Source organism: Pipistrellus kuhlii, unplaced genomic scaffold, assembly GCF_014108245.1.
Source record: "Pipistrellus kuhlii isolate mPipKuh1 unplaced genomic scaffold, mPipKuh1.p scaffold_m20_p_2, whole genome shotgun sequence".
Classification (NCBI taxonomy): Eukaryota; Metazoa; Chordata; class Mammalia; order Chiroptera; family Vespertilionidae; genus Pipistrellus; species Pipistrellus kuhlii.
The window spans coordinates 153,643,678-153,653,712 of NW_023425515.1; the positions used below are offsets into that span (position 1 = coordinate 153,643,678).

Sequence of the window (10,035 nt, forward strand, 5' to 3'; positions counted from 1 at the left end):
GAAGAGGTGGGCTTGGTGCCCTGGTGGGTTTCCCTAAGATCAACTCCACAGAATGTATGAAAATATAATTGCCTCAAACAGACTCTCAGACACACAACAATGGGTTTATTGTCAAATTCCCTTGGCAATGTGCAGAGCAGAAACCATCTTCTCAAGAAACCCAAAATATTCCATTCCCATTAGGTTTTTAAATATCTCATAAGCTCAATTTCTTTCCAGAACTATGGGTCTGTGGATCTTCTTATAGAAACCCATTACCATGTGGCTGTTTAACAAATCCATGCCTGCTTAAAATTACAAATGACAGCCTATTTCATAAAGAGAAAAGTCCTCTTTGTCAGGAAAACATTATCAGTGGGTTCTCCTTGGATAACAAATGGGCTTGAGCCAGGCCCGGCGCCATAACTGTTTCTAAAATAGAGTAGCAATGGACTGCCATTTCTAGTTCAGGGGTCAATGCAGAAATGAGTGACTATCCACGAGTCTAAATTATCCAGGGAAAATTATCATGATTTGCTAGGGATCTACATTCATAACCTGTCTGTCTTCCTTATTTTTTGCTCTAAAGATTTCTTGTCAGACACAATGTCAGAGGTCACTGTCAGAGTGTCCCTTTGGTACCCGTGAACTATAACCAGCCAACTTGTTCCCTATTGATCCACTATGTCTAAGTATCTATTATGGTGGATATAAAAGGTGGCTTCACATTTTTCTAAACAGATAATTCATAAGGGCCAAGGGGTCATGGCTTGTGATAAATTATTTTCTCACTGTAACTGTGACTGAATGGAGAGAGAAAGGGAAAGAGAAGGGGATGCCAGGAGTCACCAGCATTAGACTAGAGAGGTAGATAGTTGTGTGTCAATTGGACACATTAACATCGATATAAATAATAAAAGGCATTAATAATATTTGCTCACGACTTCATTATCGATTCATTCTACTCAGCAGCAGAGGCTCCTAGAGTGAATGAATACAGGGTTGATTTTTTTTTAATTTTTTTTTTTACCACTGGAGTTCAGTTGAGGTTGAACTCTAAAATGAAAGTCAACGAAAGACAGTAAAATATGTCCTGGCAGCCGTATATCGGGTCCTGGGATTGATACGTTTTGCAGGTAATGCATCTTCTGGGGGCCAAGCAAGGATCTGCAGACACAGAAGCCTCAAATATAGAGTATTAGGATCCGCCCTGTTCCTGTGGGATTTTCTGAATCCTCTTATTCTGTGACCTCCGCTGATTCAAGTTGAACTTGCAGCGATACACTGCAGAGGCCGTTGCGGATGTCCCCCACGTTCCCATCCTAAAGTCAAACATCTCATTAGGAGGATCTAATGAGTGGGCTTTGCTCACACGTTAGCTCATTTAATGTTGTTTATGGTCTTCTATCTGCTGGAGAACCCGGAGATGGTGTGCTTTCTCAAGACGACAGTTTGGAGGAAAGTAAATGGAGATGAATCATGGTGAGATGAGATAGTTAAAATGTCATGCTCCATAAGTTTGAATGCATCCTTTAAGTTCTGAACAGTAAAATGCAACTGCAACAAGGGAAACAAAGAAAAAGCAGAGAACTAACAATACAAATCCTCCTTTGACAAGGTTGCTTCATGGGGGAAATGAACTCCTTTCGGAGCCATCCCTGAGTGCACGCGCACAAACACACACACACACACACACACACACACACACACACACCACACTTCCTTCTGATTTTAATTCCTTTTGCTATTCTACCTATTATGGCAGAGGGGGAGCACACATCAAAATTGCAAGGTTTCAAACAATAAACCACTAGCTTTACTTCTGTTTACAAATGTCAGTTGAGGGACTGTCCCTACCTGGCTGGGTGAATTCCAAATGGTCCCCAGTAAATGTGGGAGCTGGCGATGGCGGGTCCGAGCATCGGAATAGGCCCTTTAGGAGATGATTGAAGGCTCAGAGGTGGGCATGGGCGGATGTGGGAGCAGTGGAATTGCTTCGTTGATTTCTCCTTACAGAGCCCCATTCATTTCAAGCATCTACTAACTATAACTCTGAGTTAAAACATCCTAAGAGAAACCCAAGAATGACCTATTTACTGGAAGTGATCAATCTAAGTTAACAGTCTGACCCTGGGAATAGCTTTCCTTCTTTATGTGAAACCCCGTTGTTGGGACAACCACTGTGATAAGGGAATTTCTCTCCAATACCTTTTTGCAAATCAAGAACCCTTTTGAGAATATAACAAAAACTGTGATCCCTCTGTGGAGAAAAATGTTCACACATTTTGCATTTATTTTAGGTATTCGTAGCATCCCTGAGGTTGGCGCAGGTTAGGAACCTGAATTCTAAAATAGGGTGCTTCTAAAAAAAAAAAAAAAAAAAAAAAAAGGTGAACACTGATAGAATCTGCCCTTCATTCTTCAATTCAGTAAAGAAAAAAAAAAAATGAAGCTTAGAGATGAGCCAGCCACTGTAACCTTCAGAATCCAAATAATACTGTCCTTAATAATAATCATATTCAAGTGTCATGCTTGGTGTTCTCTGTGGACATCTCTATTCTTCATAATCACTTTTATTTTTATTTAATGTTTGGAGATGTTGTAAAGAGTGACTACTGTTTCAAAATGTGACCTCTGTGAGGTTTAAAACCTACTGAATCAGATGAGATATGAAAGCGTTCAACATAATGTATGACTTAAAGCTATGTTTTTAAAACTTTAATAGGAAATGTCTGACTCTTAGATCACTATTTCTAAAGCCTGGCAGACAGAAGCTGTCTTTTTAAAACATCTAATTTATATACCAAACAGAGATCCAGCAAGTAGATAGAATGCCTTTCCCCTTTACCTCATGCAAACCTGAACCTTTAATTTGTTTTGAATAAACCTCAGCTCTGGCAATATTTTAACAATTATAACTCATCTCATTCCCCCCCAAGATTTTTTTAGGTGTTGTGCTAGACAGTGGATATTGAGATAAATGAATCATGGCTATTGTCCTCAGGAAGTTTTTTAGTCTTATTAGAGGCTGGTGCGTGAAAATTCATGCACAGGAGGGGCCCCTTAGCCTGGCCTGCACCTTCTCACAGTCCAGGAGCCCTCAACGGCAGGAGGTGACCCAGTGATCAGGGGAAGGTGCCACCCCATCACACATCTGCTGCTGCCACTGCTGGCAGTACAAGCCTCAGCCAGCCCTGGTTACCTGAGCCTTGGGCGGCCCTGGGTGGCTGGGCAGGTGCCATCTGAGGCTTGCCTGAACCTCAGGCCAGCCCTGGGCAGCTGGGGGGCTAAGGGAACTCGGGAACTCCAGAGGCAGGCATGAAGTGGCTGCATGGCTCCCACCCAAGCAGGGCTGAGGGGATTGGGTGCTGCCATCTTGTGGCTGTGGGTGCCACCATCTGTGACAGCATGAGGGTCAATTAGCATATTCCCTCTTTATTAGATAGGATGAAAGGACAGTTGCATGTACATACCCACATGACCACTGCAGTGCTTGACAGTATCTTTCCTCCTGGCAAAACTTCATTTTTACTCAGGGATCCACCCCTCCTCTTCATAAGCTATATGAGTTAGGGGAAGCTGACCTATACTGGGCTAAACCAATCATGGGAATCCTGCACACACCATTGTCTGTGATTGGTTTGGGCATCCTGAGTTCAGCCAATTATTATTCTACATTCCCTTGGTGATGGTAAGTGGTCCAAGGATGGTCATGCAACCTAAATTGACCTCATCATACCAAAAGGAAAAACAATTAGAAGGGAAAAACTTTCCCTCTAAGTGTATTGTCCCAATTGCCGTTAGGGAAGTTGGCCTAAGGACAAAGCTAAGATATCTGGGAGGGCAGATCTGACAAAATTATGGAGAACTGAAGTAGAAAGCCTGATGGAGCCATCTGGTCAGCAAACATTTGCTGAGTGCTTGTGACACTTAGAACATTGCATAGCATCATGGAAAGAGCCCTTACTTGCTGTGTGACCTTAAGCAAGCCTCTTAACCTCTCTGAGATTCCACTTTCTTGTCTATAAATGCTGATCCCACCCCCACCTTGCACTGTGTGAGTGAGTAAAACAACACTTCTAAGCATTTCGCACAGGGCCCCCTAGATAATAGAAAGGAATAACTCTCTGGCTGACTGAGTGACTGGATGACATACATGAATAATTTTCCCTACTTGTATTAAATGTGTGGTTCTAGATTTGAAAATGGCAGGGACAGTACTTTGGGTGCTGTTACCACTGGATGAACTGTCCACAGTTTTATGGACAGTACTTTGGGTGCTGTTACCAATGGCAGGGACAGTACTTTGGGTGCTGTTAACACCTCCGGAGGTAAGTTTCATTCTTGCGGATATTCTTTTTTAAGTGAGGGCAGATCTTCCCACAGGGATTGCAGAAGCTTCTGCTCAGTCATTAATTAAAACAACATGATCCAGAGCCCTACGGATGTGTAACTCTCCATTCTGGGGGCTCAAAAGGAAGCGATGCTATGCATTGCTTTGGAATGCATTGATTTGAGGGTCTTTTATGTGTTGCCCACAAAGAGCTTGAGAGACGAGGCTTTGGCCAGAATGGCAAGGATGCTCTTCAGCTGCTTTGTACAACCTACAGAGAGGACAACTAAGAAAGGTGCCGTCCCTTCCTTTCCAGATCTTTGGATCCATCAAGTTGACTGAGTCTATTCCAAGGTGGAAGGCAGGCGGAAAGGCTGGGATGGGACAGTGGGAAGCCAGTGCCAACCTGCAGATGCTTTCACTTCACTTGATAACTAGGAGGTACAACGTGCGTGGCTGAGAGCTTTGCCATCAACTCAGAGGCATCTTGGTTTGAGTTCTGAATGGCCCACTCACTAGCTGTGTGACTTTGGGTAAGTAACCTAACCTCTCTGAACTATAACATTTTTCAATTGTAAAAATGGAATGTTCCTACTCCAATCCTATGAAGCTGAAGTGGGAGGACACCAACTCCTACAATTGTTATGAGGATTAAATAAAACACATGAAATGTGTGTGTTTTACCTAAAAAAGCAAAGTACTCCAGAATAATATATAACATATGGTGAATAAAAACAAATTATTATTATTTATAATGGACATTTGTAATTTGGGTCTGTCCATGAGATATTTGTCCTTCCCATCAGCACCCTGATTTCCTTTTGGGGGATTACTTTTCCTGATTAGGTGTCATCTTGGTGCCCTCTAGTGTGCTAATTGTCTACCTTAGAAGCTTGAAGGACTCCTGAGAGGCTCTGCCCACCCAATCTTTCCTTTTATCACCTTGTACAGACATGAGGTGACCTTGTGACCTGAGCTCAGTCAATCAGAATTTCTCTCCCGGGAGTTTGAACAGGCAGAGTGAAGCAAAGGTAATAAAAGCTGTAGGATGGTGCATAAAGAAGACAGCCTTCCCTTCTCTTTTGTTGGTGTCTCAAATCATTCCTTTGAAGTTTCCTTTCGCTTACGTGGCCAGTTTCCATTTCTGTTGCTTACAACCAAAGAAGTGAAACCTTATTACTTTTCTCTCTTTAGGAAACAAGTGTTTCCCTTCATAGCCTGCCTCCCTCCTCTTCTCCTTTTCATCCCAGTGTCCTACATAGACTGTTCCCTGACATAGCCTACATTTTTATAGCTTCATGCATGTCTTCGAAATGTCCTTTCTGCTTGGATGCCCATATTCAACTCCCAACTGGCCTCCAACAGACAAATTCTAACTCATTTTTTGAGCCCCACTCAAATGTTACTTTTGTTGGACTGCCTTCAATGTATTCTGACCCAGCTGTAGAAAAATATATAAGCTTTCCTTGAAACATTTATGCACCTGCCATGTTGTATTATGGTTAGGTTATTTGCTGCCATCTAGATTGTGTGCTCTTTGGAAATGGTGGCCAAGCCTCATTCTGTGTGTCTCTAACACCTATGTGATCCAGAGCAAGAACACAAAGCATTTTTGTTGAGTGAGTGATAGATATCATAAATATTTAAATCTCAGTTTTATGGACAAGGCTTTATATTTGGGGTATGGCCACATAACTTCATAACTGGAGACCAATTCTACAGGCCACCCAGTTCTCCCAGTAGTGGTGAGCAAATCCATCCTTGTCTCAGGTATCCAAATTGGTAACTGGATTGTGCCCAAAATTTTAAGGTCATTGGCTCAGCCTCTACATTGAGAGTTACACACACACACACACACACACACACACACACACAGACACACACACACACACACATAACAGGAATTAAATCTTACATGGTTCTGACCACAAACCAAGCATCAAGCTAATATTAATGCATTTGATCCTCATAAAATCCCTGTGAACCAGATGCTGCTATTCTCTCCCATTTCACAGATGTGAAAGCTGAGGTTGAGTTGCCTGCCCACAGTTATATGACTAAGTGGGAGAGCCGAGTTTCCTGCCTGAGCTATGTTCTTGCATACAATGTGCCCTCCTCTGGAGTCTCTGGGGCATAAATGGACTCTCATTCTATCAACTCCCAAGTCGCAGCCTCATTTCATGACTTGGGGGTTGGAAGCAGGCCATGGGTGGAGATCTGCCCACCTTGTAAGAAGCATTGACAATGGAAGCAGAGCACAGAAAGAAGGAGCTGAATTTTTATCTCAGCTACAGTGGGAGTGATGAAGAGGGAGGGGAGTTTTTCTGTGATATTTGAAAATACTGAGATACTCAGAGATAACCTTTGTGCCAGTAATAGTCCCATAATTAGCCTTGGCTAAATTCACCACGCTGGATTTGGTAGGCAATAGAGGATAATAGTTCAATACTTAGGTTTTTAAGTCAAAGAGTACTGCATAAGAGGCCTGGCTCTGCTGTCTGCTATTACGTGTATGACCTTGGGCAGCTTAATTAACCGCCATGACTCAGTTTCCTCATCTGTACAATGGGGCATGATAAAAGTCTCCACATCATAGGATAGTTACGGGACTTAAATGACATAATTACATGGAAATTACTTGGTATATCTGGCACCTGCTACATGGTTATATTATATACTTTTTAGTACAAAATCCCTGCTAGTTATGGGAAGTTTAATGACCAGTGCTACTTTGGATCTTTTAGGGGACAAGGGGAAGGAAAAGAACTGAGGTGAGAAAAGAGTTTCCCATCCACTTTGCCAGGAAGATCATGGCCCTTCCATAGTTGTTGGACTGAAGTCCCACAGGCTGCCTGCATTCCACTGGATATAAGCACAAGCTAGAATTTGTGGTTTTCGCATCATTATCAGTGCTGATGGCTCTGTAGGGTTATTCTGTCTGAGTAAATCCAATGTCCTTTTCTCCTTCAAGTTTTCAATGGGAGGAAAACCCTTCCATGATGAATTTGGTCAAAAAAAAAAAAAAAAAAAAAAAACCTTATTTTAGTAGCTTTTTCCAAAGGGCTAATGGTATTTCTCAATGATCCTGAGCATTCCATTGGCTGCGATAGCAAGTGCCTGGGGGAAGTTTGCAACAACCTCATTTCCATGGAGGAGAAATTTGGACATGATTTGCCCAGAGTCCATTGGAGTGAATGTAACCTGGATCCTAGGACTGCGGGAGAAAGAGTTCCAACCCACCAGTCCATTTGAGCTTCCCACTTTGCAGATTTTGATTCAGATATTTAAAGTCTTCAAATGCTTCCGGTAGAAACCAACTCACCCACTTCATCATAAGGCTCTCCATTAGCTGCAGAACAAGCAAATGCATAAAAATAAAGTGAATTTGTGTAATGTAAGAAATATATGACCTTAATGCTTTGGTCTCAGCTTTTAATAACCACAGTTTACATGGCTCACAAATTAGGTCCACTCTCCACGAGACCTTGGGGTTGAAACTTGGGGTGAAAGTGAGGTTTACATAAGAAACTATTTCTGAATTCCAGGAGTCTCAAGCACACGTAAAACATGTTGATGAGCCCTCTTCATGTAGAGCTTGATAAGATAAATAAATAAATCTATTCCTGTTCTCCGCCTATCCTATTAGTGCTGAATGCTGGGACATGGGAATGATGCACTAAATAACATTTCTCGAAAGGCAAGTGCCACAGCGTGTGGGGACCTCTTGGGACTGTGTGTAGGTGTTGTCACTCCACAGCTGGCATCAGTATGAATTCCCACCACTGGGATATGGAACAATTTGTAATGTAACAATTACTGAAAATATGGACTTAAGTATGCACTCGGCAGGGGGCTGGTAACCCTGGAATTGGTGGAAGGAACAGTACTGTGCCATGTTCAGTATCCATGACTAAAGAGCACCACATCACATGTCTTTGGAAGCAGCCCCGTCTCCCCTTATGATAAAAATGAAACTTTCTTCTCCACCGAGCTTTTGAGCTCTACTGAAGGGATGAGCTGTATAAAAACACAATCTCTAACATGTAAGGACCCATGGTGTTCACCACTTTCACAATTCTGCAGAGTGTAATTAGAAAACCATCCCCCTGGTCCTTCTCCTTAGGGCACAAGGGAGACGCGGGCCATTACAAAGCCGCATTTTGCATAGACCCGATGACTGTGAAACTCTCTACCCGCCACCCCCCACCAACCAGAAAACCCTTCCACTTATGTCCCAACCCCCCATCTCAGTCCATACGCTTTCATCTTGTCCTCAGGATCCACCAAAGTAAATAAGATGTCCACCCGGATAATGGAAACCCCACCAGGTCTCAGTGAGTGCCTTTTCATGCCAATTAAGCACATTTTATACAGCCTTCATCGATGCATCACTGGCTGCATTCGGAGACACCAATAGGACTCGGCCAACATCAGCCAAGCAAATGAAATATATTTCATGCAAGTTTCCTCTCTGTCTTATTCTAACCACTTTGGCAATAGTCTCCGTTGAAAACATTGATTCTGAAAGATATATATGGGTATATAGACTGATTAACCAGCTTTTTTTTGCTGCCGATTACTTTACTAATAAAGATTTCAGAGTGCTTAATTCAAATTAATACTTTTCTCTTTAATGAAAGCCCAGCATTAAAATAGTCTTGATAGATGCATTTATTGCACAAACCTGTGTGTATCTATGCCATGCCAATTGAATATACAATCATAGCTGGTTGAGGTTATAACTGATAATGATTCTACAATTATTACTTTGGGTAGGTAAGTGTGATTCACCAGACTTACTCAGATAGTCTGTTAAGGATTTCTCCTTTCAGAGGCTTTGAGGAGCCGGTGGGACGTACGGGGATGTATGCAAGGCACATTCAGAACAGTTGGTCACTTTGGAGTGAAGGAGCAAGATATTCTTACTCCCCTTCCCCCAATCTTCCATCCTTCTCTGCCTCAAGAAAACAGCAACCACAAAACCAAACAGAAAGGAAGGTTACTGACTTTTCAGGGCAGTAAAAACGGAAAAGGGGACGAAAGATGTCAAATGCGAAGACCCACGCATTAAACAAAATTGGGCTATTGATTAACCAGTGTGTTGGTAACCTGATGTTTGTGGCAGCTTCATACCAAGGTCTCCCTCCCACCTCTTAAGAGTTTATGGGCCAATTTCTCCCAAGATGTGTGAGCTCGTTCTGTGGGTGGACTCCAGGGCTGCTGGCTGGCCAGCCCAGGGAGCGGCTGCGACTGGATGTCTGGAAACCCCCAGTAGGTTGTGAAATGAACGAGGCTTTCTGTGTCCCCCCAACCAGGCCCCTTTGAGCCCTGGGCTCCGGGAGCCAGCAACGGCTGCCTTTAAGACAAGACATATATCCTGCCTTTAAGACAAGACTACAATTGCAAATCCGAGAATATAAATTACACTTTCATCTTTCTTTGGTTTTCTTTCTTTTGCTTCAGTTTTCATTCCAGGATAAACTTTCCTGTCAGAGGGACATTTCTGATGTGTCAAATTCCCCCCTGTAATGAACAGGTTGACAAATGTGGAAGGTGTGCAGGCGCTGGGTCTGCCGCAGCTGCCTGCAGCCAGAGGAAGCCGTGACTTTCACAAGGATAACGAGGCTTTGAAAGATGGCGAAAATGTCGCCATCAACCTGCCCTTCTGCTACTTAGTAATTAGATAATTAGTCAGGCCCTAATTATGGGATCAGGGTGCAGGA

General features: G+C 42.9%; 1 long non-coding RNA gene across 1 annotated transcript in view; it reads left to right on the top strand.

The window, feature by feature from the left end:
• The first annotated feature begins 325 nt into the window (after positions 1 to 325).
• LOC118723925 overlaps positions 326 to 10,035 on the top strand; it is a 15,485-nt gene continuing 5,775 nt past the window's right edge. The window contains exons 1-2 of the long non-coding RNA XR_004989420.2: positions 326 to 336; positions 2,576 to 2,580. This is a non-coding gene — a long non-coding RNA (uncharacterized LOC118723925). The remainder of the gene's footprint in view (positions 337 to 2,575; positions 2,581 to 10,035) is intronic.